Source organism: Triticum dicoccoides, chromosome 1A, assembly GCF_002162155.2.
Source record: "Triticum dicoccoides isolate Atlit2015 ecotype Zavitan chromosome 1A, WEW_v2.0, whole genome shotgun sequence".
Classification (NCBI taxonomy): Eukaryota; Viridiplantae; Streptophyta; class Magnoliopsida; order Poales; family Poaceae; genus Triticum; species Triticum dicoccoides.
The window spans coordinates 176,888,872-176,896,457 of NC_041380.1; positions in this window are offsets into that span (position 1 = coordinate 176,888,872).

Sequence of the window (7,586 nt, forward strand, 5' to 3'; positions counted from 1 at the left end):
TGCCGCTGGATGAACAGGACCCCGATCGATCGAGCCGGTGGATGAACGGGGCCCCGTGGAGGGATGCATGAACATGACCCCGTGGAGGGCTGGATGAACAGGACCCCGTGGAGGGCTGGTTGAACAGTAGCCGGTGGAGGGCTGGATGAACAGTGGCCTATGGAGGGGTGGTTGAACAGGACCCCTTGGAGAGGGCTGGTTGAACAGTAGCCGATGGAGGAGTAAGCAGTGGAGGCTCGATGAACGGGAGCCCGTGGATGAACATTCGCAGGTGGGGGCTGGAGGAGGTCGACGGTGGATGAACAGTAGCCCGGGGAGGCTGGAGGAGGTCGACGGTGGAGATGAAAAGTATCCCGTGGAGTCCCATTTTGCGGTACGTCTCACCCCTCCCGGTGAATAGGACCCCCGCTTCGACCATACCGCTCCAACACAAGTTCGTTTCCTTCGTTTTGCGGTACGACACACCCCTCCCGATCAACAGGACCCTGTATGGACCATAGGAGGTCCATTTCCTCCGTTTTGCGATATGCCAGACCCCTCCTGATGAACATGATCCCGTGTCCCCCATGGCCAGTCGAACACAAGGCCGTTTCCTCCGTTCTGCGGTACGCCAGGCCTCGTTTCCATCGGCTGTTCCGTCCAAGCCGGTTGGGTCCAGATGAACAACACGCGTTCTGTTGCCTCCCGATGAACATGACGCATTCCGTTGCCTCCCCGTGAACACAATGACAACACAGTTTCTCCGTTCCAACCCAGCCACAGCCATGTACACGAGCCCTGGCCGTAGGTATGCGTGAGTAGGCAATCGATACCCCGCCCGTATGTACGTACGTGGTCGTATTTACTTTCTTGCACCCTGGCCGCTGTACGTACGTGTACATGCTACGTGTGCACCTCTACTATGACACGTGTGCACCTCTACTACCACACGTGCCCTTCCTAACACGGCCACGATTCATCGCCGCAGCCTGCAGACAGACTGATCGACCAATATGTACATACACGTTCGTGACCAGAATGCCAACGCTACGTACGCTTTGACCGGGTGGGTCCCGACTGTCAGGCACTTCCTTGTGTGCGAAGATGTAGCTGGTGGGTCCCAGCAGTCAGGGGGCGAATCATTTTTTTGCCCATAATATGGACACACTTCCTTGCATGCGAAGATGTAGCTAGTGGGTCCCAACAGTTAGGGGGAGAAAACATTATTTTTCAGGGTAAAAAGGATGCAGTTGCATGCATGCGTCCATGGGCATGGTGCGTTCCCACTGTCAGCCTCTCACGTACAGTCATCTTCCGATGACTCTCGTTTGTTGACCACATTGACCACGCCGTGCCGAGCGCACCAAGGCCGGTGGACGACGGCAAGGCCCCAGACTAGAACGACCAGGAGATGGGGAAGACGCGACAGTGGAGTCGCAGATGGAGAGGAGCTGGAAACTTGATGGTTCGGGTGCGCGGTAGCACTGCCGCCCACGGGAGACAGGAGCAAGAACAGAGGTTGAAGAAGCAGCACGACTATTGGATTAACATCCAATGGTCCACCTGCTAGAATCATTTGTTGATTAAGTTGACAAAGCCCTGCGTACACATCTGCTTAGTAGGCTCACAAGTCAGCCACCAAATCTGACGGGTCCCAGCTATCAATGGGAGGAATAGTTTTTTCGCATAACAAGGAGGCACTTCCTTCCATGTGAAGATACAGCCAGTGGGTCCCAGCTGTCAGGGGGAGGAAACATTTTTCAGCTTAATAAGGAGGAACTTTCCTTGCGTGCAACCATGGACCTCATGGGTCCTAGCCATCAGGCTCTCCACGTACAGTCCTCTTCTGATGACTCCCGTTTGTTGAGCACACTGCGCCGAGCGCAGCGAGGCGGTGGGCGACGGCGAGGCTTGGACGGGAACGACCCGAAGATGGGAAGACGCGGCAGTGGAGTCGCAGATTGAGAGGAGTACACGGGTTATAAGTGGTTCTGGTGCGGCATGGGGCTGTAGTCGGTGGAGAATAATAGGAGGTATGGAGGTGTGGAGGAATAGCCTGGCCGGCGGTGGGGTAGCGCTTCACAGCGATGTGTGCTAAGCAGAGCCGCTAGCCGCCGGAGGCCCGACCAGGCGTTCCCAGCGACGCTGGAGGAAGAAGACGAGAGATTGAAGGTGCATGCCGGCCGTTGGATATAAATCCAATGGCTATGGATGTTATAATCATTTGTTGACCAAGTTGACAACGCGTTGCGTAGGCTTCGACCTATTGGCCAACATGTCAGCCTGCAAAAATGTGGCATATATTTAATCCATGTTTTCTAGAATGTACAGTCCATTTGCTGGTCTAGGTGAACAAATAATTTCACGTCAATGCGTCCCATTTAATATTTTCTAAGAAATCGCAGCCCATTTGCACTTTCTTGAAATACACGAATTAGATGGGCTCGTTCTATATACAATATAATGTTAGGTTAGAAGGAGAAATAAATATCAAAAAATAAAGCGTTGCGACACATTTTTTATATATAAAATTAACAAATTAGCGAGTTATTGCTCAAAATAAAAATGAGCGCGTTATTATTACATTGGTCCTTAAAATCTTCGCAAGCTTTTGTACGCAATCACCGGGATTTTCCTACCTATGAGTCAAAAACAACCAGGATTTTCCTTGCCAACTTCTGTTCAACATTTACTTTTATAAGTTAATAACACATGGGATGTTTTTATAATGTATATATAAGTCTCTATAAAATATACGATAATAGTAATTATATAAATATATATATAATGTGGTTAGAAGGGAAAACATAAATTGGACACAACATTAGTATTCTTATATATAGATAAATAGAACAGAGATCTGTGTTTTATTAAGAAAATACACTGGGCTGCCGATCTTTAAGAAAAAGTAAAACCTACGCTGGGAGGCCCATAGGTCGGTATGGACCTCAAAAAATAAGTTGAAACCACTGTCTCCGTATGTCATGGGCTACGCATACCTAGGCCTAGCTGATACTTGTTCGCCTTCTGGAAAAAATGATACCAGCTAGATCCCTAAGTGGACTAGATTAAAGAGGGGGCCGGCGGCGTGACTGAGGAAGCACATCAGACGTGATTTTTCTTCTTCAGTGGATGGCTCTCGATGGCGTTTTTTTACTTCCCTCTGCACCATACAACTGTATTTTTACCCTCCCAGTCCGTGGTGGACCAGCAACCCATTTGCTGGGAGGGCCAACCTATAGAAACCAGCACTCGATTTTTCATCAAGCCCCAAAAGCAATGCAGTACTATGCTTGTGTTGATGCCGAAAACACAGAAAGGGTTGAGCAGGGGAGGGGGGGAGACAGAACAAAAACATTAAAATGAGTTGATGCATCGTTGCTACCCTAACAAAGCAGGTGCAATTCTTCTCGGGAAGAAGGTGTGTTGTTGACACCCACATGTCACAAATCCCACAGTAGACATACTAACAAGTTCACACACAAGTACAACAGAACAGGTAAACATTTGTATCAAACTCAGGTTCACAGGACACGTTCATATTCATAGCCGACATTCACAATCAACAACTCAAAAGATTCATATATATAAAAGTTCAGCATGTCTATGCATCCAAATGATTGATAGATCACACGACAATATTCATAGGTAATTCACAGAAAGATTCAGATATACACATGTTCAGTATGTTTATGCAACCAAATGATTGAGATCACAGCCAACATCATCCATGGGCGAACTTTAATTACCTAGGGTACAGACTAGTAAATGGTGTTCAGTCGGAGGTACTTCTTGCTAGAAGTAATGCTTGTACGAGTAAACTTTCGAGTACATAAGAGGCAGCACAGACAATCTGAACTTTGCTTGTAGGTTTATCCTCAAATAGTGGCCTCGTGCCGAGGGAGGTTTGAGCAAATTGGCCACTATTTTCATCTAACTAGTTTACTGGCTCATCTTGGTCCTGTAGCTCGCTGATATGTATCTGTAGTATCTACAATTTTTGATTGTTCCATGCCAATATTCTACAACTTTTGTATACTTTTGGCAACTTTTTATACTATTTTTGGGACTAACATATTGAGGATAAAAACTGGCGGAGATATTTGTTGGAATATATGTGATTTTTGGGAAGAAGAATCAGCGCGAGACGATGCCCAAGGGGGCCACGAGGCAGGGGGCGCGCCCCAGGGGGTCAAGCACGCCCTGGGCCCTCGTGGCCACCCCGTAAGGCGGTTGGTGCCCTTCTTCCGCTGCAAGAAATCCAATATCCGGATACAAATTGATTTCAACCCAATTGGAGTTACGGATCTCCTGGAATATAAGAAACGGTGAAAGGCCAGAATCTAAAACACAGAAACCGAGAGAGACAGAGAGACAGATCCAATCTCGGAGGGCCTCTCGCCCCTCCCATGCCATGGAAGCCAAGGACCTGAGGGGAACCCCATCTCCCATCTAGGTAGAAGGTCAAGTAAGAAGAAGAAGAAGAAGGAGGTCCCTCTCCCCCTCTCTTTCAGTGGCGCCAGAACACCGCCAGGGCCATCATCGTGTGACGGCTATCTAGACAAACACCTCCGTCATCTTCACCAAAATCTTCATCACCTTCCCCCATCTATCTACAGCGGTCCACTCTCCCGTAACCCGTTGTACCCTCTACTTAAACATGGTGCTTTATGCTTCATATTATTATCCAATGATGTGTTTCCATCCTATGATGTCTGAGTAGATTTTCGTTGTCCTATCGGTAATTGGTGAATTTCTATGATTGGTTTAAATTACTTGTGGTTATGTTGCTATCCTTTGGTGCCCATTATATGAGCGCGCGTGTGGATCACACCATAGGGTTAGTTGTATGTTGATAGGACTATGCATTGGAGGGCAAGAGTGATAGAAGCTTCAACCTAGCATAGAAATTGATGCATACGGGATTGAAGGGGGACCAATATATCTTAATGCTATGGTTGGGTTTTACCTTAATGAACGTTAGTAGTTGCGTATGCTTGCTAATAGTTCCAATCATAAGTGCATAGAATTCCAAGTCAGGGATGACATGCTAGCAGTGGCCTCTCCCACATAAAACATTCTATCAATCTAGTAAAGTAATCAATTGCTTAGGGACAATTTCGCAACTCTTACCACCACTTTTCCACACTCGCTATACTAACTTTATTGCTTCTTTACCTAAAACAGCCCCTAGTTTTTATTTATGTGCTCTTTATATTCTTGCAAACCTATCCCGTTACACCTACAAAGTACTTATAGTTTCATACTTGTTCTAGGTAAAGCGAACGTCAAGCGTGCGTAGAGTTGTATCGGTGCTCAATAGAACTTGAGGGAATATTTGTTCTACCTTTAGCTCCTTGTTGGGTTCGACACTCTTACTTATTGAAAGAGGCTACAATTGATGCCCTATACTTGTGGGTTATCAAGACCTTTTTCTGGCACCGTTGCCGGGGAGTTATAGCATGGGATGAATATTCTCGTGTGTGCTTGTTTGCTTTATCACTAAGTAGTTTTTATTTTCTGCTCTTGTTTTCTATCTTTAGTTGTGGGTAGGAAACACAAAATACCAAAAAAAATAGTTGTACCTACTACACCAATGGTTGAAGAACCACTCAAAATCTATCACACTCCTGAAGCTTTTTACTTGGATCATCTTTGATCTCTATGTGCTCGTGCTGAAACCCCAACTAGCTTAGTTGAGGGAAAATCTTTAGATGAGCATGCTAGTTATGTGCGACACCGCTTATCTCAAAAAGGGAAACTTTTACTATATCAACTTCATCGTTTGCAATGATATGCTTGGAGTTTATGTGAAATATATGATTTTACTTGTTGTTCTGAAGACCCTAAGAAACACATTCCCTACCAATGTGAGTTTAGTGATAATGGAATCATATCTTCTTATGCTAAGGGTGTTTATAATCACTATGATGTTCAACAAATTGAAGAATTTGTTGCTTTTAAGGGTGCTTATGAAATTGCTTCTTTGATTGGAAAGTATGATGCTACTCTTTAAAAATCTGAAAATTTTTCCATACTTAAATATTGTTATGATAATTATGCTTCGAATGCCTATGTTAAACCATATATTGAGGACTCCTCCGCTGTCCAAGAAGAGACTAATATTTTGTAGGAGTCTATGGAAGAAGGAATTGATGAAACTCTGGGCTCATTTGATGAAAAATATGATGAGCAGAGCGAAGAACAAAAGGAGGAAGAGCGGATTAGCTACCCGTGCCCACCTTCTAATGAGAGTAACTCTTCAACTCGTACATTGTTTAATTTCCCTTCGTGCTTACCGAAGGATTAATGCTATGATGATTGTTATGATCCCGATGATACTTTTGAAATATCCCTTTTTGATGATGCTTGCTATGCTTGTGGCCAAGATTCCAATATGAATTATGCTTATGGAGATGAACTTGCTGTAGTTCCTTATGTTAAACATAAAATTGTTGCTATTGCACCCACGCATGATAGTCCGATTATCTTTTTGAATTATCCCGATTACACTATATCGGAGAAGTTTGCCCTTATTAAGGATTATATTGATGGGTTGCGTTTTACTACTACACATGACGATTTTGATAGATATAATATGCATGTGCTTGCTGCTCGTACTTGCAATTATTATGAGAGAGGAACTATATCTCCACCTCTCTATGTTTTCCACATGATAAAATTGCAAGAAACTTTTTATACTATGCATTGGCCTTTACTATGTGTGCATGAATTGTTCTTTTATGACATGCCGATGCATAGGAAGAGAGTTAGACTTCATTGTTGCATAATATATGTTACTTTGTGCTCACTACTGAATCACAAATCATTGTTAATTAAAATTCGCTTTGATATACCTTAGGATCCGTGTGGATCCATTACTTGAGCACTATATGCCTAGCTTAATGGCTTTAAAGAAAGCGCTGCCAGGGAGACAACCCGGAAGTTTTAGAGAGTCATTTATTTCTATTATGTGCTTTTATAAAGTTTAAATATAAAATAATGTGCCAAGATTTGCCTTTAGGATGTTTACATTGCTTGTTGGTTCATGGGGTGCAAAACAGAAACTTTGGCTGTAGTGCGCGATTTTACATTTTTTACTGGAACGTCAAACGGTTTTGAAACTTTTTGCACTGTCTTTATATACAAATTTTTTATTTTTTCGAATTGTTTCAGAAGTTTTGGAGTAATAGAAGTATGGTGAATGTTCATATTATTACAGACTGTCCAGTTTAAGACAGATTCTGTTTTTGATGCATAGTTTGCTTGTTTTGATGAAACTATCGATTTCTATCTGTGGATTAAGCCATGGAAAAGTTATATTACAGTAGCTACAATGCAAAAAAATGAATTGGTTTGTGATAGTACTTAGAGTAGTGATTTGCTTTATTATACTAACGGATCTTACCGAGCTTTCTGTTGAGTTTTGTGTGGATGAAGTGTTCGAAGATCGAGGATGTCTCGATGTGAGGAGAAGGAGGATGGACAAGAGATCAAGCTTGGGGATGCCAAAGACACCCCAAGTAAATATTCAAGGAGACTCAAGAATCTAAGCTTGGGGATGCCCCGGAAGGCATCCCATCTTTCTTCAACAAGTATCGATATGC